The sequence below is a fragment of the Ambystoma mexicanum genome, chromosome 2q, assembly GCF_040938575.1.
Source record: "Ambystoma mexicanum isolate Mex_15411 chromosome 2q, UKY_AmexF1_1, whole genome shotgun sequence".
In the NCBI taxonomy this organism is placed as follows: Eukaryota; Metazoa; Chordata; class Amphibia; order Caudata; family Ambystomatidae; genus Ambystoma; species Ambystoma mexicanum.
This window is the reverse complement of record NC_090924.1, coordinates 316,946,107-316,967,340: the sequence shown is the minus strand read 5'-3', so window position 1 is coordinate 316,967,340 and position 21,234 is coordinate 316,946,107. Positions and strand designations below refer to the sequence as shown.

Below are 21,234 nucleotides of genomic sequence, written 5' to 3'. Positions count from 1 at the left end.
CCAAACGAGGCTGTTTTCTGTGCTGCACGTATACTCTATTAATTTCTTTACACAGCAGACAAGACAAGCGAGTTTACAAATTCACTTTCCAATGATGCACTTAATGGAAGAACAGTGATGGTGTAATACATCTGATGGCTATAATATAAACGCATTGCTGGACCTGCACATCCTGGTGACAGCATATGCCACATTTGTAATGTGACTCAAGGAACCATGCAAACTTCCAGCTAATCCCGTGACACAGTAATTAGCTAATGCACCTGATTTTGGCAGATTTCAGCATTGAAACGAAGGCGAAGGAAGCAATGTGCCCAGGATCACACACGGATGCTGGGATTTGAGCACAGGACTTTTACATAAAGTGCCACCGATTTATGCACTACCCAAAGCACACTACTTAATACTGCAATGTTGACATCTCTGTCACTTACCAGTGTGCATTCACACTGAGCATTGTGAAATCATGCACAAGCTGACTTTATAGCTAAAAAAAAACAAACCTATTTAGTAGTGATCGTAATCGATTCACACTTGAAATCAGTGAAGAAGTGGCAGCGCCGGTGGGCTGCGGCCTAAGCACACTGACCTGCTGCTCACCTCATTGTTGGACTCGGAGCACTCAGCAGACTAGCACTGAGGTCACCCGCGCTGTGCCTGCGCTGCATCTTCATGTGATGTGAGCACAATAGGGCCACAGGGCACAGCCAGTTCCCCGGTGGTGCTCCCTCACATTGCGCAGGTGCAAGCCTGGCCCGTCAGCCCCAGTCAGAAAAGAGAAATGCAGCAGCCAGCCGCCACCGTGATAGCGAACCGTTCCACATTTATGATTTATGTATCCTTCCCTCCAAGACCCTAAGCAACAAAAGAGGCCTGTAGAGATGTGTCTTTGGAATGTTGGGGCACGCAAACCAATCTCCTTGTATTCTTTCGGAGCTTGGTTCGCGTGACCCAGTTAACCGTTGGAGGCTTTGAGGAGTGGATGGGCACGGCGGGCCCCTGTTGAAATAAACTAACCTTTACCACTCCAAGTGCCTACCGTCTTCATTTCATTGGCGACTCGAGGGGGTCCGCCACGGCACTCAGACGGTCCGCGGCGAGTGAGCAGCTGACCCGCCGCAAGCAGCCGCAGCGCCACCCCGAGCCCCTCCCTCCAGGCCTCTCCAGCGCGGACGGCTGACGGCCCGGGGCTGTGTGGAGCGGCGGCGCTGCTGGAGCTGCCGGAGCCGCTTTAGGAAGACACGCAGGGCTGTGAATTCAGCCGCGCTCTCCTGCCCGTACATCCACGATAGAGGTGAGGAGGAGGAGAGACAAGGGAGGCAGGGGCGGACACAGGGTGGCCGCTCAGACCAGTGGTGGATCCGCCCAATCACGAAGGGAATACAAGGCCAAACCGGCCCAGAAAAAAAAAAAGTTGAAGGTTTGAAGCCAGGGAGCTTTAAGCGGGCATTGACATGGGCATGAACATGAAAGGAAGTGCATAGAGCAATGGTGCTGTGAACTATTGTTAGCATTGCCAACAAGCTAACCTGAAGAGAAGGCAATTGCGAGTAAATTGCAAAGTGGTCAAGTGGGAAAGAACTGACAAGAAAATTCAAAACTTGCTGGGTGGAGCAGGTGACATTTTCTGTCCATCATGGCTGCAGCTAGTATGGTCCCGCCCCCGCCTTTCTTATCTGAACCAGGAGCACCGCCCATAAGGTGGGACTCCTGGCAATTGGGGGCGACAAATTTGCTGCAGGAAGGAAAGAAGCGATTCTCCTGCACAACCTGGGCACTGAAGGTTGTAGTGTCTATGATGGCTTGCCTCAACCCCCACTGGAGGGGCAAGTTGATATGGACCAGTACAATATAGCTGAAATAAAACTGGAAATAAACTTTGAAGCAAAAAAGAACACAACATTTGAAAGGCGCAAATTCTTTCAGAGAGTTCAAGATCCACAGGAACCAGTGGAAAACTTTGTGGCAGCGCTAAGATCCTTAAGTCACACCTGTGAGTTCGGAGTGCTGACTGACTCATTGATACGGGATCAAGTAGTATGTTGCACCAGCAACATGAAGATACAGGAGAGGTTGTTGACCAAGGATGTATCTCTGGAAGTAGCAATTGAGATTGCCCGGAGCATGGAACAAACCCATAAATACATGTCCACGATGAAAGGTGAAAAACCAGAGGGTGAAGTAGCGGCTTTGAGAGCATTCAAGAAAATGAATTTGAGTAGAGAAGTCAAATGCTACAAATGTGGCAGCAATCGCCATATCTCTACGAGCACGTTTTGTTCTGCAAAGAACATTTTCTGCTTGAAGTGCAAGAAGAAAGGACATTTCGCCAGAGTGTGTAGAGAATCAGGGCAAGTGCAGTACATAGGGTCAGGTGCAAGAATCTCGGAGCAGGAAGAAAACACGGATGTTGCTCAACTGACTCAGGGCAAACACGTGCTGGAAGTCTCGGAAGTGTCAGGCAAACGGAGTGCTCCAACCAATGTATTTATGATGAACGGGAGAGTGGTGACGTTGAAAGTGGATAGTTGCTCTCCATGGACTCTGATTTCGAGGAAGACATATGAAGTCTGTTTGCAAAGAAAAGTGGGTGAATTGAAGGAGCACGGCATAGAGCCATATGCCTATGGAAATGTGAAGATAGACGTGTTAGGCAAATTCCAAGCAGTGATTAAGTATAAAGGCAGGAGTTGTGATTCAGAAGTATTTGTCACACAGGAAGGCTCGTCTTTGTTAGGCTGGGAGGAACAGCGCAAACTCAGGATCAGGATACAAGCAAGTGCCAAAGAGCCAGTTTCAGTGGCTGAGATTCGTGACAAGTAGGAGGAGGAGTTCCCGACAGTTTTTAAGGGAGAATTGGGGATGGTAAGAGATTTTGAACATGAGATTGGCTTAAAAGCAGGAGCAATCCCCAAGGTGCATAAGGTGAGGCCGATACCTCATAACCTGAGAGAGAGACTAAAGACTGAGATTGAGTCCTTATTACAGAAAGGAAATATTGAAGAAAGTGAGAGTTCAGAATGGCTATCGCCAGTCGTCGTGGCAGCCAAGGCAAATGGTGATATAAGACTTTGCGTTGATATGAGGGACATCAACAGGAACATTCTTGTGGACAGGCACCCTTTGCCGATAATCAGTGACAAGTTGTCGACTCTCGATAAGGCCAGAGTATTCTCTGTGATTGACCTATCTCAGGCGTATCACCAGATTCCCTTGAAGGAAGAATGCCAGCATTTGACGGCGTTCATGACAGTTTTTGGAACTTTCAAGTATCAAAGGATGCCATTCGGTCTTGCCTCGGCAGCGGCAGTATTTTAGAGAGTCATGGACAAAGTTATGGAGGGTGTGAGGAATGTTGTAGTGTTCCAAGATGATATGCTTGTGTTTGGGAATTCTAAGTCTGAACATGATGAGGTTTTGAGGCAAGTGCTGGGAAGGTTGTCGAAAGCCGGTATGATTGAGAGAAGGGACAAGTGTAAGATTGCGGTGGGGAAGGTGGAGTATCTCGGGCATGAGATCGATGAACTGGGTATGAGACCAAAAAAGTGTTTGGTAGAAGCTGTGGAAAAAGCCCCTGTGCCGACAGACAAGGACCAAGTGAGGTCTTTTTTAGGCCTTGCAGAATATTACCATCGTTTTGTGAAAGATTTTGCTATAGTGTCGGCCCCAATAAGAATGATACTTAAAAAGGGGTCGAGATTTGAGTGGTCTCCGGAGTGTGGAAAGGCACCTGAAAGTATTAAAGAAGCAATTAGTAAAGCACCGTCTATTGGGAGGTTTAATCCCATGGATAAAACAGTTCTGATTGTAGATGCTAGCTTGATGGGGTTGGGAGCCACATTGGTACAATTGTTAAAGAGAATAAGGAGAGAGTTATTGCCTTTGCCTCAAGAGCGTTGAGGGGGGCGGAGTCCAAATATTCAGTGATCGAGAGAGAGACTTTGGCCATGTTTTGGGCTGAGGCACATTTTAAATTTTTCTTGTGGGGCAGGCGATTTGTAGTTCGCTCTGATCATAAGCCATTAGTACAGTTGTTTGAGAGTGGAAGGTGGGCTTTAGGTTCACCAAGGATAAGCAGGTGGGGTTTGGGTCTTCAAGGGTATAATTTTGACCTGAGTTTTCTGCCTGGGAAGAAGAATGTGGTAGGAGATTGTCGATCGAGGATGCCTTTAAGTGAAACAGACATGGTGGAGGATGAGACAGTGGAAGAATCGGTGGTAGCTGAAATTAATGAGGCAGTGGCTCAAGAAAAGTGGTTGCAGGGAGAAGATTCTGATGAAGAGCTCAAGTTGATCAAAGAATGGACGGTGAAGGGATGGCCCCACAAGAATAGTTTGGAAAGGAGATTTGACATATGGTGGGAAGTCAAGGAGGAGTTGAACATAAGTGAAGGCAGATTGAGGAGAGGACGATGTGTTGTACCTCCAGTGGCGGTCAGGCAGACTCTTTTGCAACTGGCTCATGGGGGTCACCCAGGGGAAGGTGCGATGAAGAGAAAACTCTGACAGAATTTCTGGTGGCCGCGCATTGACAAAATGGCGGAAAGGTGGGTGAAGGAATGCATGGAGTGTCAAATGAGTGACAAAACTAAGGTGACGAGGGAAACCCCGTTAAGTTTTAACAAGGTGCCAGAGCAGCCGTGGTCTAAGGTTGCTGTGGTTATTATGGGACCCATTATGGGTTTGGGAGATGGATTGAAGTTTCTGTTTGTGCTGGTGGATTTCCACACAAAATGGATTGAATGGGAAGCAGTAAGAGAAGTCACAGCTAGTGAGCTCATTGCGTTTTTAGAGAACATTTTCCTTAGAGAGGGGGTGCCCACTGAACTTGTTTCGGATAACGGGGTTCAGTTTGTCTCGTTGGCAATGAAGAAATTTCTCAGCAGTTATGGCATTAGACATGTTAGAACTGCGTTATATCACCCAAAGGCCAAATACCTAGTGGAGAGAGTAAACCGTTTTTTGAAAGAAGGCTTGCAATTAGCCATGAGGGTAAGGCAGCCGTGGAAGCAGATGTTCGAGATAATGACATGGAATTATCACACTACTCCGCATTCAGTGACAAAGATATCACCATTTGTTTCTCTTAAGGGAAGGGAACCAGGAACTAAATTGTGTCCAGGGTGGTTGGGGGTAGCGGGAGTAGTTCAAGTGGATAGAGAACAGATAATGAAATGTATCAGGGAGAGCCAGGAGAGAAACAAATTGTGTTTTGATGCTCGTGAGAAAGTGAAGGAGCGTGAGTGGAAGGTAGCAGATATGATATATATAAAGAATCCCAGACTGGTGAACAAATGTTTGGACAGCAAGTTTATGGGTCCAAAAAGAATTTCTGCAGTAAGGAAGAGTGTGGTTATATTAGAAGGAGGAGAGGTCTGGTCTAAAGGGAAAATTGTGAAAGCATATGGAGTGGATAGGAGAGTGGAGACAAATGAGTCTAATAACGACAGAAAAAAGAAAAGAGATGAAGAGGGTGGAAGTGTTGAAGGTGGGAGTGAGAGTGCCCAAGGTGGAGGTGCTCATGACAGTTCCGGTGGAAGTGTTCAAAGTGGGAGTGAGAGTGCCCAAGGTGGAGGTGCTAATGACAGTTCCAGTAGTTATCAGAGATCCAGGTCTAAACCGGTGTGGATGAAAGACTATGCATCTTATTGAAAGACTATGCATCTTATTGAAACATTGAAAAGAATGTGTTACATCTGTGATTAAATTGTTAATTGTTTTGGTTTTGACAAAGGTTGTTTGTCTACGTTTGTATTCATCTTGATACAAGCGTAGGAGTTATATTTATGCAAATCTTCTCATATGTGATTATTCTCTATTTCATGTTTAAGGTAGTGATGTTAATTTTAGCTTCACAAAAATTTTATTGAAAATGATTCTTGTTTTCATTAAGGAGGGAGGTGTGTAGAGATGTGTCCTTGGAATGTTGGGGCTTGCGAACTAATCTCCTTGTATTCTTTCGGAGCTTGGTTCGCGTGACCCAGTTAACCGTTGGAGGCTTTGAGGAGTGGATGGGCACGGCAGGCCCCTGTTGAAATAAACTAACCTTTACCACTCCAAGTGCCTCCCGTCTTCATTACAAGGCCCCATGTCCCGAGGCCTACCGGGGAAAGTCCTGGTGTCCCAGTGGGTCAGTCCAGCACTGGTCCTGGTCACCCGCTCCTCGAGCCTTCCCTGCATCTGGGGCCTAGGTGTTTTGGTGGTTAGTTCAGGTGAGGGAGGGTGCTTTAGATATTGGAGGAGGATAGGTTTAGTGCTAGGGATAATCAATTTTACATTAAGTGAAGTGCTAAAATAGCCAGGGGTACCGTAGATAAGGTACCCCCCTTACCGCTTTAGTGCGCGGCCTCCTCATTGGTATCCTTTAGGTGGGTAACATCGTTCCAGCAATCCAGGGCCCAAGGCAGCGCAGCGCTTCCACGAGGTTTGGCCAGTCCAAGGTGGACGGGTGGCAGGCAGCGGAGTCTCCTGTGGGTGCCGGGCATTGGGGCACCTGTGTGTCAGTTGGGGTGCAGTAGGGGCACTAAGTTGGGGGGCCGGCTTCAGGTCTGGCGGGCTATTGTGCGGCAGACGCTGGGGTCATCAGGCTCACGGGCTGCCTGTGGCGTCGTTCTGTGGGACAAGAAGTGCGGTGACGCTTAGCAGCCGCTAAAGGACTGGGCGGAACCCTTAAAGGGGCCGCATCCATTGAAGGAAGGCTAGAGCCTTGTAATTGAAGTGGGAGAAGCTGCGTTACGCTCCCCGGGGGCCGGAGGCTTTAAAAAAAAAGTAAAAATAGAAATATACGCAGTTTAAGCATCGTGTAGTGAGGGATTTTAGGACCTGATTTCTTTTTCAATTAGGGTATATTAGCCTGTTCACTGCCCTATGGGCATATTTAATACAGGGTGCTATATTGATTAACATAGAATAAAGGGCAGTATTTAGGAAAGGCAAATTAACTTTTGAGCAGTTGTGTTTGCCAGCAGGACAGCTCTATTGGTATACCTGGGGTTGCGGGGGGGGGGGGTAATTAGGGGCCAATTTAGTTTTATTTAGGGGCACTGGGTTGTTAGGGATTTTACAATTATAGGCTTTTCCGGTTTCTTAGTGCTTTAAAGGGGAAGGCTTGGGGTTAGGTAGGTAGTTCAGCGGTGCGTTGCGCAAGTGCGCAGTAGCACTGCTTAAGCAGGATGGTGGGACTAGTGGATGCCAAGGCACTGAGGGAAGCCTTAGAGATTATTAGCAGGGCATCCAAAGCCCAGCTTGAGGGGGCTGTGGGTGAGGTTATGGATGAAGGAGAGAAGGCCGCAGCGGAGGGCAGCGGCAGATGGGGCTCTCGCGGCAGTGGTGGCTTGTAACCCCACGGCAAGCAGAGGGGAGGTCTGGGAATCCAGGGGTAGAAAGATGAGGAGGGAAATTGACAGAAGAGCGTCCGGGGGGGGAGTGCAGTTGGTAGAGGGGGCTGAAAGGGGTTTTGGGGATAATGAGCAGGTGGATGTAGGGACGTCAGGAGTGTCCAGAAAGGTGTAGGTCGAGCGGGGCAGGAAGGTGGAGGTGATGGGGTGCAAAGAGGGGAGACGGGGCAGAGGGGCAAGGGCAGAAAATACCTGCAGATGAGTACAGGGGGAGGAGAAGAGAGCGGTCCCCATCAATTAGTGAGGTTAGGGAGGGGCACAGAACGCCCCCTGAGTAGGAGGATTTCGGGCAGAGGGCACAGAGCAGCCCCTGCTGTTGCGGAGGAGGAATATGGAGAGGGTTTAGGAACGGCCCCTCCTCGACCTGCGCAAGGACAGGCTAAAGGGCACAGCACGGCCCCTAGCGAGGAAGACCACAGGGTGGAGGAGAGGACCTCTCGTCTGAGAGACGAGGAACAGGAAGGGGTTTCTGCAGCCCCACCGAGAAGACACTGAAGGAGTGGCGGGGCAGATGCCCCAGACTCACAAGAGAAGGATCTACCTGGCCTGAGCATGTGCTCGCAACAGCAAGGGTAATTCAGGGGTGATGATGAAGAGATGGAAGAATATGTGGGGCAGTGGGAGGATGAAGGACATAGGTTGGTGAGGAGGAGGGGTAGGGCAAGAAGGGGCATTAGGTGGGATTGTGAAAGACAGGAGCAAGGTTTTTGGGGGCAAGCGGTCGGGGGAATAATTGGCTGGGTGAGACTGCTGACATGTTTTGTCCCCGCAGCAGGAGCCCTTTAAGGAAGGAGACAGGGAGCATTGGAGTGGAGGCCAGGCTGCAGACGGGCGATGGCAGAGCGGAAAGAGGTGAGCTTGAAGGGGACTGGTCAACTGCATGGCAGAGGGGGGACACGAGAACGGGGGTACGCAGGAAAGGGTCAGGATTGCAAGGGGTGAGGAGAGAGATGGGGGTATATGCTATGGGAGCCTTGTTTGGGGAAAGGGGAAATTGCTCGGTGGAGGTACTGACTGACAAGGTGATTGAGCCATTGGCGCTCGAGGTACAGGTTTCAAAAGAAAAAGAGGTAGATGTGAAGGGCAAGGAGAAAAAGCTGCCATACACGGGCTTCACAAAACCTTTGGGAGCACATTTGATGATAACAACGAAGGATAAGATACAGGCAGGGGAATTTGTGGATGTGTTTAAGTTGCTTCATAGGGAAGTGAGAGCAAAAGAGGGCTCTAAGGAGGAGAGGGAGCTGGCCTAATGCCCTATGGTACCGGTGATGATTGAAAATTGGATGTTGGCATTCATTATCTACGCAAGTGTCTATTGCGAGAAATTTCCAGAGAGATGTGTGGCTCTGCTAATGTACATGGATGTGATTAGAAAGGCATTTACGAGTTTTGGGGGCTTCGCGTGGGTGCATTACGATGAAGAATTCAGGGCAAGGAAGGCAGAGGACAGCCAGGCGGCCTGGGGTGAAATAGATATGGATCTCTGTCTGCAGTGGATGGCACTGCCGAAGACTGCCCCGACATTGCACACAGCAAGTGGTTTGCCTGTGCCTTTCCGGTCCTTTCTTTGTCGCCCCGCCCACGAGGGGGTAGGGGGAGCAGACAGAGGGCAACCCTCAGTGGCATGCTGGGCCTTTAATATGGACGGCTGCACAAGGAATGTGTGTAGGTGGGAAGTACCCACTTACGCAGTGTTTCCAACAAGGAGACAGGGGGAGGGGGAGAGGATCCGGCAGAGGGGTTGTAGGGAAAGGCTTTTACTCCAATTAAATTGGAGGTGTTGGACAAGTGGTTGGAATTTTATCTGGACAGGGAAGGGGCAGAGATCTTGGGAGAGGGTTTTCGTCATGGTTTCAGGCTAGGTTACCAAGGGCCAAAGGTGCATCGTTGGGCGAAGAATTTGAAGTCTGCCAAGGAGTATATGGAGGTGATGAGGGAGAAATTGGGCAAGGAGATAGCAGTGGGGAGGGTGGTAGGGCCATTTGATGATCTGCCAGGGGATTTAGTGGTGTCCCTGCTGGGCGTTGTACCCAAGAAAGTTACAGGGAATTTAGATTGATATACCACTTGTCATAGCCTGAGGGCATGTCCAGGGCTGGACTGCCCCACCGGGACACCGGGACATCCCCCGCTGGGCCTCGGGGCATAGGGCCTCTTTAGCTCTCTGCGGAAGTATACATAATTAGAACGAAAGAACGAAAATGGGTGTTTTACAGTTAATTGACTGCTGCTGCTGCTGGCTGCACTGGGTCGGGCTCGAGTCACACCTGCGCATTAGGGGCCCAGGCACCATCTGGTGAACTTTGCGTGCCTTGCTGGCTGTGGCAGGCGACTTGGTGTGTCGTGTGTCTTATTATCACATTGCGAAGGTGCAGGGCTGAGCACAGGCACACAGCGGCGGGTGACGTCACGTCCTCAGACAGTGCACTGGCTGCTCCTGCTCTGAGTACGTCAGTGCTGCTGCCTGCTAGTCCACAACGACCACGATGAGGCGTCTGCGAGCTGCAACTGCAAGCAGGGAAACACGTGCAAGAACCGTCTGCAGCATACTGAAGTTCAGGTGCGTGACTGAATCGTAGATTGCTTGAGGGGGCGCTGGGCTCCAGTGCTCTGAGTGTTTCCTGCATTCACTCTCAACAAAAAGAGCATGTAAATGAGGGCGACGATCTCTGCTCTTCATGGCATGTCCACTTGTCCCGACAAAAGCAAAATGTTGAAATGCGACACTCCTTAGCATAGCCCCAAAGCTGCATCCAGCCAGTGCACTTGCCTACTTCCCTACCATAGGGTGACTGCTCTGCCGGCCGGGTTACATCTGCCGGAACAGCCTTGTGTAAGGGAAAGGGCGTATAAACGGCAGCATCTGGCATTGCTGCCAGATAGTTCAGAAAATAAAGGAAGTGGAACAGATGAAGAGAGTATAGAATAAGTGATGGGACAGAATAATTGGGGGGAACTGTGTAATCGAAAGAGGAGGGGATTGAATGGGCAGTAAGTGGGAAATAGATGCAAATAGTGACGGCACAGAGTGATAGGTAATGTATGTGCACTCATTGTCTCAGTAGCTTTCGGAGAGGTGGCCATCCTCAAAATAGATCATTAGTGCCGTCGGGCACTCTGTAAAGACCCCATGCCTCTAATAAACACAAATCTACTGCTGCTACTCCTGAAACGACTACAACAACCCTTAAATACCAAGTGGAAGAGCCTATGGATACCTAAAATCTATCTGGAATTAAAAAATACACTGATATAACACATCTTCTATCGGCGGTTGGGGGGGCTTTGGCGGTCTGTTTTGCCATATTTTTTTGGGTGAACAGGCTTTCAATGCCCTTTTCCTATGTCTATTGCGACGACTTTATAAAAACTGCCCTGGTTTTTCATTTTTTTTTAAATATATAATAGTGTTGTACCCTTCACAATTTTAAAACGTGTATACATTTTCTTTTTTTTTGTTGCTAGACTAATGGTAAGCTGGCTGAAACCTCATGCCAGTGCACTGAAGACAAGCTATGACCAAAGGACCGCCCTTTTCTGCTCCACTAATAACCCAATGCCAAACTCCAAACCCCCACCTTTTTACTTACAGGACTGGAAGCGCCAAGAAGTTAGGCAAACGGAAAACCTTCTATAATGGCAAGACCAATTAACACAACACAATTTGTGTGACACACTCGACTTTCCCTGTCGAAGGCTGTGGTAAATAAGCCGTGGTAGATGCCTGCTATGCGGGGAGTACATTTTTTATGGAAGAGCCACAACGAGTTGGTGCTTATTTCTTTGATTTGTGCAGTATTCCAGGTCTAGTACAGTTGCAGTTAACATTTGGGAAATGAGTAGCCATCTCACAGTGTTCCATGGTTGCATTTCCCGCTCGCCGTTCACATTTGTTGTAACCGTTTACCCAACTAACGTCATTTTACATAATGCGCCAAGAGGCCACCAAAATGGCCGAAGTTGCACTATAAAAGACTCCTTTGGATTAGGGGACATTTTGACCTATTGTGTTTGTTGTTAAGGCTGGCTGTGCATCTCACTGCTTAGTAAGCATGGCCGCTGGATGGCTTTGTTCGCCCTAGTTTTCCAAAGTTTCTTTCTCTTGTCTGGGGCATGGGCCTGTGTAAAAACAGGGCCTTGCGACTGCACGGATGGGTGAGGTGGTGAATTATTTCATGTTTTACTTGGGAGCTCCCCTTCAAACGTGCTCATTGGCTTTTCAAGTTAGGTACTGGTAACATGCACACTGCAAGTGTTTGTCCAGAGACTGCCTATTTCTTCACTTTGGAAGTCATTGTCCAAAAATAATCTAAATAGCTATTACCCAAGTTAATTAATCATATTGTGCACAAGACAAGGCATCCTTTGAAGCAAAACTACAGGGTGGGCAAGTGCCTAAAATGAGTGAGAGGAGTAGGGGGATCTTCAAAATTAATGTTGAGGTAGACCTTTGACCTAGTTTGTCAGAGGCAATGAATCATCATGTCAAATAGCTGATGGCACACAGGAGCCCACATTCAAGGAATTATTAGTTTTAGTTAGAGTGACACCTCCCCTCCCCCACCCGCCCCTCACCAGGATATATGGGCATCCCATTTACAAATCAGCCATATTAGAGGTTTTTGTAAAAATCGGTAAAGTAAAGCAAATCAATAGTATGCATCTCCGTGATGCTTTAATTTGCTAAAATAAAGCTTGGGCAGGAAATGTGGTGATACACTGACATGAAGCAATCTATTTAGTTATAGTACCAATCTGGCCTGTTCGACAACTGGCACTGTCACCTACACACAATCTGCCATTACAAATAGGTGGGTAGATGGCAGGGATCTGACGGGCTTCAGCTTTGTTAGTTAAGGTTCCTCACATAGCACTTTCTACCACTGCCAGGCTGTCTCAAAGCACTGAGGCTGCAGAGGAGGGAGACAGGGAGTAGAGTAACTAAGGAGGCGACATGATGTTATCATTGTGCTTATATAGTGTTTAACACACTTTCTGGCTGTGTAAATGGTCTGAGGATGAAGAGCAAAGATCATAGGTGAAGTATGTGGAAAGATCGAGAAAAGGGGAAAGACAGAAAATAATATTGTGCTGGTTTTTGTGTACCACTTTACATCACTGTCAGTCAGAGTCAAAGGGGTTAGGGGGTGGGTAAGTTGGGAAGAATGTGTGAGAGAATTAGGTAACATAGGTGGTCATTTTCATGAGTGCCATAAATCCACTCAGAAGTGGACTACCGAAACTGCAGAAGAGTGTGCAAGGCATTTACATATGATTTTGATGAGTTTACGCCCAATACAGCCTTCTGATGTAGAACAAACAATCCAAATAGATATCAGTCTGTGTAAATTCGGCATGTAACAACTGTGTCGCCCCACTTCCCACCACCAGGATTTTGCAAAGTAAAACCAAAGCCAAAAAGTGGCAGAACCCATCTCAGTAGATCCAACATAAGTAATAAGGTACTAAAAAAAGAGCCCCCACAAAGGATTCCTGCCAGTCCACGCCCATAAAGCCCAGCCCTGCATCAGCCCCTCCTTGAAAAAATCTCTTTGCCTGTTTTTCTGCCCTAAACTTATCCTTCATAATTTCACCCATTGCAACCGCCTCCCTCCGCTTGTGAGCGACCCTGACTGCTGCTGCTAAATTACTACCCCTGCACTCCCCTGACGGATCCAGCCCTTTATGCTCCCCTGACTGCAGCCATTCCCCTCCATCCCTCCGGTGCCCCAACTGCTGCTACCCGTTCCTGCTCCCTGTGCCCCTGAGAGGACAGTTGCTCCCTCCACGACTGTTTTGATCCCTCCTCTGCCCTCCTGCTTCCCCTGCTCTTTGCACCACCATCTTGCCACTGCAGCCACCAACCTCCCTTGCTTGCCCCAGAGTCACCACCTTCTCTTCCGTCATCCCCACAGAAACCCTTATCAATCTGCCTATTACCTGCTGGCGCTGGGGCAGCTTCAGTGCTGGGGTATCCGACAGGAGGTCGAACACATACCTCAGACACATACTGCACTGCACACAGCACAGCCCATCATTACAACCCACCGTAGTGCTGTAACCTTCTTAATTGCACCGTGCATCCCTTTCACTTTGCGATATCATGAACTTATTTAAAACATGATTTATTAAATCCATATATGTTTAAAACATGCTTGAAATGCACTCATTTTGACAAATTCTATTCAACATTTTCTTGGGGATACTCTCAATCCCCTCAGAAGGTTTGGGCTCACGTGCTGTGCTCGCTCCTTCAGTGAAATATGGGGCCACTTTGGAAAAAAATCCAGCTCAATATGGGGCCCTTTTTGAAAAAAAATTCCAGGGCCACTTTTGGTTCCCAGTCCAGCCCTGGGCATGTCTGTCAACGATTTTATTGCTCCGGAAGAATGTGGGGTTGTACACGCAAGTGTGGACCAGGCGCTGGGTTTGGTGAGGAAATCTGGGTGTGGGGCCTTCATGGCCAAGTGCGACATTAAGGCGGCTTTCAGGTTGTTGCTGGTGAACCTGGAGGATTTTTGGCTGCTGGGAATGCAATTTGATGACCGCATCTACATTGACAAAGCTTTGCCGATGCGGTGCCCAATTTCTTGTGCCTTGTTCGAGCGTTTCAGTTCCTTTTTGCAGTGGGTTTTTTCATATAGTTAGGGTTCTGAAGGGATACTACATTACCTAGATGATTTTCTGTTCATTAGTGGGGCGGACAGAGAGAGGGAGTGCGGGGAGATATTAAAGATGTTTCAGGACCTGATGGGAGAGCTGGGGGTACCTTTGGCAGAAGACAAAATGGAGGGACCGGCAGTGGTGTTAACCTTTTTAGGGGTTGAATTGGACTCATTGGCCATGACCTCACGCTTGCCACATGACAAGGTGAGCAAACTCGTAGGATTGCTGGAGAAAGCGGTGTGGGCTCTGAAAATGACTCCCGTGGAAATGCAGAGACTGGTGGGCATTTGAATTTTGTATGCAAGGTGGTGGCCCCAGGGCGGACTTTTTGTAGAAACATGACGCGGTCTATGGCGGGAGAAAAGTGCCCACATCATTGGGTAAGGGCGTCAGGTGCAGTTCGGGAAGACTGTAGCATTTGGCTGCATTTTCTGGAGAGTTTTAACAGATTGTCCATGTGGCTGCAAGGGGATCTGGTGTCTTGGGAAGTGCAGATATTTTCAGATGCAGCAGGCGTGGGAGGGTTTGGAGTGTTTTGGGGGGGGGCAGATGGCGTGCAGAGAAGTGGCCATTGTGTTGGTTGAAGGAAGGGAGGAGCGTAGCATTTCTAGAATTTTTTCCTTTGTTGGTTGCGATGGAGTTGTGGGGGAAGGACTTGCAGAACAGGAAAGTGAATTTCAACATTGACAACAAATGCGTGGTTCATGTAGTGAACAGGGAGTCGGCAAGGGATCAGAGGGTGGCGAGACTGATGAGAGAGTTTGTTCTGCTTTGCATGGAACGGAATGTGGTGTTTAAGGCAACACATGTGCCGGGGAAGGGTAATGGTATTGTTGATGCATTATCTCGTTTTCAATGGCAGAGATTCCGTGGATTGGCTCCAGGAGTGGAACAGGAGGGGGAGAGGATTCCGGAGGAGCTGTGGAAGATGGGAAGCTGAGAGCGCTTTCCTTGTTGGAGGGTTCGCTTGCCCCGCATCTAGGGAGGCATACAGGAGAGCATGGGAGGATTTCATAAAAGGGGGAGCTCGTAGTTGGAAGGTCAAGGGTAATGCGGAATAGCGGAGAAGGGATGATGTCATTAACTTCCTCTTGAGGTGCATGGATAAGGGTTGGTCTAAGGTAACTATAACGGGGAAGATGGCAGGGATTGCTTTCGATGGGAAATGGTTTTGGGGATTTCAGCCGAGCGGTTGAGAAATGGCGAGCAGGATGTTGGAAGGATGGGCAAGGGAGAGTAGGAGGGGGAAGGACAAGAGGAGACCGGTATCGGCAGACCTACTAGCCAGGTTGTGTGGGGCTGTGAGGGGGATTTGCTGGTCGGCCTGGGAAGGAGACTTGTTTGCAACTTGTTTTACATGGCTGTTCTTTGGGGCCTTTAGGGTTTCGGAGCTGGTGGGAGGAAAGAGTGGAGTAAGTGGACTGCATTGGGAAGATGTTTATTTTACAGAGTTAGGGCTGGACATCAGGGTTCAGAGGTCTATGGTGAATCAAAAAGGAAAGGGCTCTTGGGTTTTGCTGGGTCGGGGGAGCAAGGATTTGTGCCCTGTGTGAACAGGTTTGGCGTGGAAGGAGCTATGTGGGGGAAGGACGGGTTTGGTTTTTCAGCATGAGGATGAGGCGGCAGTATCAGCAGCACAAGTTTTGGGGGTACTACGGAAGGTGTGGTAGCAGTAGGGGGAAAGGTGGAGGAGTTTGGAACTCATTCATTTCGGATGGGTGCGCATCTGAAGGTAGTAGATTGGGCTTATCAGAGGATAAGTTGAAAAGTTTGGGATGGTGGAAGTCTGGGAAATACAAAGGGTACGTCAGGTACTTGGGTAAAGGTGCCATTTTGAAATAAGGTTTTGGGGAGTACAGGAGTGTCGAATGTGGTGGAGTCGTTGTGATTTGAAAGTGATATTGTAATTTCTTTTTCAGATGCTGCTCGGAGGCCGGGGGAGATGCTGCAGATTTGGATTGTGGGCCACTCTATTGTTAAGTGGGAGGGGAAGGAGGCGGAGAAAAGAGTTTTTGGCAAGCAATTGGGTTGCAGCTACAAGGTGGCACTGGGAAGGTGGTCCGGTTAAGGGGGGCTTCGCTGGGATCAACTGCTGCCTAAGTTGGCGGGGTTGAAGGAACGCTATGGGTCTTCTGAGGGAGTGATAAATCATGCAGGGGAAAATGACTTGGTAAGAGATACAGGTGTGGCTCTTCTTAGGAAAATGAAAAGGGATTTGGTGTGGGTCCAGGAGATGTGGCCCAAAGCACATGTAGTTTGGTCTAAGTTAATGCAAGGGAGTCCCAACAAGCTACCTTTCGATGTCTACACCTATACCAAATTTCAACGCAGAAGAAGCTGGTTACTTTTTCAAATTCTTCCAATAGTAGTGATTCAGACACTACTCAAAATGGCCCTAGTACAAATGGGGCGGCCACACCCCAGAGAGGTCAACAATTTTTTCAACAACAGGGCAATCACGGCAGAAACAGACCATGGAGCAACCATCCGATGCGAACTCGGCAATGGATCCCTCCACAAATTTGGTAAACCCGATATTTAACCTAAGCATGCATGAATTGTCACCAGCAGAACAATCCGTGCCAAGCAAGGGCCTATCTTTTGTTCCTGCCTGTAAGGCAAATGCTTTTCAGACCAAAATTGAAATGAGAAATCTCTTCCGCATCATCAGACTCAAGTACTTCTTCCACGATAAAGGTTCCAACAAAGAAACAGAGGATAACCGATCAGGAAAAAAGCCACCTTCCACTTTTACATCATTACAATCTATGGTATCACCAGAAATCTTGGCCTTTGAGAATAAAATTTTATGAGACATGAAACATCTATGTGAAAACAAAAATCAAAAAAGATAATTTGTCCAAATCCGTGCGCAGAGCTCTCAAAAATCTTGAAAATAATTCTCTGTTTGTGATTAAACCGGCTGACAAAGGCAGTGGAATTGTCCTTTGGGATTCCCACTTATATAAATTGGAAGTGGAAAAACAGCTGTTTGATACATCGGTGTACAAACAAATTCCTGCGGATTCTACCAATGAAATCCTGGAAGAAATAGTAAGCCTGATGACACACGCCTCAGAGGAGGGATGGATAAACGATGATGAAAGGATGTTTCTCATCAATAGACAACCGGTCACTCTGGCTTTTTACTGCCTCCAAAAAGTTCATAAAGACCTTAATGCACCTCCAGGCCGCCCAATTGTATCGGCCATCAGCTCGTTGCTAGAACCACTGTCGGTATATGCAGATTTCTTCCTCAGGCCTTTCGTAAGTAATATGAAGTCATTCGTACAGGATTCGACCTCCATGAGTAAAATCCTGCATACACTAACTGTGGCACCCCAAGATATGTTTGTCACACTTGATGTGACTTCTCTCTATACTAATATACCGCAAACTAAATGTATAGAAGTCATGCTTAAACTGTTGGAAACACGTGAGGACAAACGCCCTCCATCCGCATTTATTGCAGAATGCATTCACCTGGCCCTGACAAGAAATGTCTTCATATACAACAGCGTCTTCTTACAATAGCTCCAAGGCACAAGTATGGGGGCTACATTGCCCCCGACCTGGCCAACTTGTACATGGACCATTTTGAAACCACCAATGTCTATGCAGTCAATAACCCGTACCTGGCGAACATCCGAGCCTGGTACCATTATATCGATGACATTTTTTTGGCCTGGTGAGGCACACAAGACGAATTAGGTGCATTTAACATCTGGCTTAATGCAAGAGAAGTCTCGATCAACTTCACATGTGAATTTAACAAAGAGAAAATTGCCTTTTTGGATCTATTGATCTATCGCATGCCTGACAACAAAGTTGGGACCAGCCTGTACAAAAAGCCCACCCAAAAAAACACGCTATTACAATTCCAAAGTTACCACCCACAATCGCTAAGGGAGAACTTACCTTTCAGTCAGTTTCTTCGCATTACGCAGAATTGCACTGATAAAGCGGACTTCAAATACCAGAGTCAGGCACTCAAACAAAATCTGAAGGCAAGAGGATATCCATCCCATATTGTCAGAAGATCGTATAAAAGGGCAGCCAACATCTCAAGAGCCGAGTGTCTATCCAAACAAACTAAAACTATGGTAGACAAAATCACTTGTGTCTCTTCTTTCACTCCAATTAGCAACGATCTAAGAAAAGTGATACTTACTAATTGGCAAATGATTAACACTGAAGACTTCAACATTCCACCTCCACGGTTCACTTTCAAGCGGTTGACCAATCTTAGCGATACATTGGTTCATACCTATCCTCTCACAAAAATAGGTGAACAGACCCAGTCCACACTCTGGCACCTACCACCAGTGGTAGGACACAAAACCTAAAAAGTATCGATTTGAAAGGTAGAACGTGGAAGATGAATGCCTTTAGTAATTGTGCTAGCAAGTGGGTTGTCTATTGTATCAAATGGCCCTGCTGGCTGTTTTACATTGGTAAGACTAAAAGACCAGTGCGCACCAGAATTGGCAAACACCGCTGTTGTATTAAAAATGGCACTGTAGACGAACCACTTGTAGATCATTACAAGAAAGCTAAACATTCACATGGTGACATCTTTTGGTGCGTGTTACAAAAGATCGACAATCATCCACGTGGTGGGGATCGAGATCTAAAACTCTGCAGACTGGAACAAAATTGGATATATAACCTTGACTCAGTCAAACTCGGTCTAAATGTATATAGTGAGTGGGGTTTATTCATAAGGAAATGACCACATAGTATCATAACCACAATATAGACCACTCCTGTGGTACAAGTAATACTGTCCAGATATATATCGGGCACACACACATTAGTAGTAGTATTTTTTCAGACTGTCTTTGACTAAATTCCATTGGTATGAATGCCCCCCGTTTTTACATGACATTATTGTTCCAGCGCTCTGTATGTACGCGCAACTTTGTTGTACATCTTAACAAACAATGGGCCTCATTACGACCCAGGCGGTAAGTTGCCGCCTGGGCCGTGACTTTACCACCATGGCGTAAACTACGTTTACGCCATGGTGGTTGGCGGACTTACCGCCCCATTCCGACCTTGGCGGGGCGGTAAGTCCCCAATCCCCATTTACCCTTCCCCATTCCCATTTTTGCCCCATAGGGCATAATGGGAGTGGGGAAGGCGTTAATTACGCCACCGTAAATTACGGTGGCGTAATTAACTCCATGGTCCCTTAGCGCCATGGATTTTAACACCCGCTAAAAGCAGGTGTTAAAAGCACCATGGCGCTAGGGGACCTCGTAATTGGCGGTAAGGGGTCGGCGCAGCTAACGCTGGCGTTAACCCCTTACCGCCAGGGTCGTAATGAGGCCCAATGTCATCTGCACCAGCATCGCTGGGATGCAATGCATCTGCATATTCAATCCGAGGTTTGCAAGATGGCCGGCATAACAGGATGAACTCTTTCTCCTGTAACGAGCTAGCCTTTCGAGAGCGATATGACGTGACCCTGCTACAATATCTTGTGGCGCCGTCACGTGATGCACAGCCATCAGAGGAACACACTAGCTCTCTGGTTCCGTGCGTGGCTCGTCTCCGGCGTTAAGGACCACCTGCACTGCCGAATAACAACAAGTAAGCGATTGAATCCATACAATTCTGGCCCCTCTTTCATGAGGAACGTTATTAACTTCCTCCGTGCCTTCCTTTTCTTGTCTTGCCTTTCTTTAGGTACCGGCGTATCTCAGCCGCCCATTACAACACACGCAGTGTTTTTCCCCGCAGCAGCCATTTACACAAGAGCATCTGTGGCTACAACAGGTAGGCGATTTTACATATCCCCTCCCTGTTAAATAATGATTGTGCAACACAGACCCCACTAGATTAAAAAACACGTTCGGTTTTTCTGTTACAGTTGCATACTGAATATGCGAAAGTGGCGGATTTGTAAAAAGCATCGCGATATTCAGTTACTTATGAACTAATATATGACTCACAAGAAGCCATTAAGGTATGTCTGGCTCCTCAAATAATGTTGATAGAAAAGAAGACATGTAGGCAGTAATTTGAAATTAGCGGTCTTCTGTAGATTGCTATGTGTGCCCACCCCTCCTCCATTCCCTTTCGTTTCTGTTTTCCCGGCTGCTTCCCTTGTTGTTTCCCCATGTATCTGGCACTTGACACCAATTCATATAGTAGATGCACTAGTTGCACTAAATAAATGACGCCCGTTGAAGAAGGCAAAAGTAAGAGAGACTATGAAATGTATGGCATAGAATCGAATTAATTTCTAAGAAGTAACTTTTACGACTGGATAAATTAGACAAATACAGTCCCACTAAAAAAAGTGTGTGATGCGCACCGAGATAGACTGAGAGATTGATAGTATGGCCTCATCCACTGCTTGATATGTGAAGAACAATCATGGGCTCTGGCTGCTAGATTTTGATATGTATGTCTCTGTTTTTATAGATATTTGGAGCTAACTGTGCAACAACACTTGTGAAACGCTATGCCCCCCAAGATGAGGGATTGATGTGTCCTGAGGAAAGCCTTATACAAAGGACTAATCAGTATATGAACAAGCGACAGTCCTTTGGCCCATCTAAAAATAAGGCTGGAAACAGATCTACTCTTGTCGACACAATTCAGATGGGGACTTTGTATAAAAGCAAACATGAATGGGCTATTCTAAAGTCACCCACGTGTTACTAACATCACTTAAATATAATGTATTCCATGAGTGAACGCAATGACAAAACTGTTGAATAATTGTCTCTACAATAACTTTGTTTTATGTATTTTTTATTTACAAATGGGACCTATTGGTCTTTTTGATATGATCTATCACTGAATAATAAATATATGATATATTTTTTGTAAAACCTTAGCCCTCGATCTTTTTATATTTGCTAAAAAAAGATGACTCTACAAGTGTATGTGGATTGAGACCTTGTTCTGTCACCTCTGGTGTAGACATCGAAAGGTAGCTTTTTGGGACTCCCTTGTATTTCCTTTATGCAGTCCTCCCTCCACAAACCCCTACCAAAAAAAGAGGACCATTGTTGCATCAGTGTGCTCACTGTTTGTTCCACTGTTTGGTCTAAGCTGTTGCCGCAGAGAGTGTGGAGGGGAGCGAGAAGTGAGGGAGCAATAGAGCGTGCTAGGAAGGGAATAAATAGAGAAATGGAAACATTTTGTTCGTCGGT

The 21,234-nt window shown here is 47.3% G+C and overlaps 1 long non-coding RNA gene across 1 annotated transcript; it reads left to right on the top strand.

The window, feature by feature from the left end:
• Window positions 1-19,557: 19,557 nt before the first annotated feature.
• On the top strand, window positions 19,558-20,910 carry LOC138569370 (uncharacterized). The gene is made up of 4 exons (XR_011303221.1): window positions 19,558-19,660; window positions 19,757-19,846; window positions 19,941-20,036; window positions 20,498-20,910. It is a non-coding gene; the product is annotated as an uncharacterized lncRNA (long non-coding RNA).
• The last annotated feature ends 324 nt before the right edge of the window (window positions 20,911-21,234 follow it).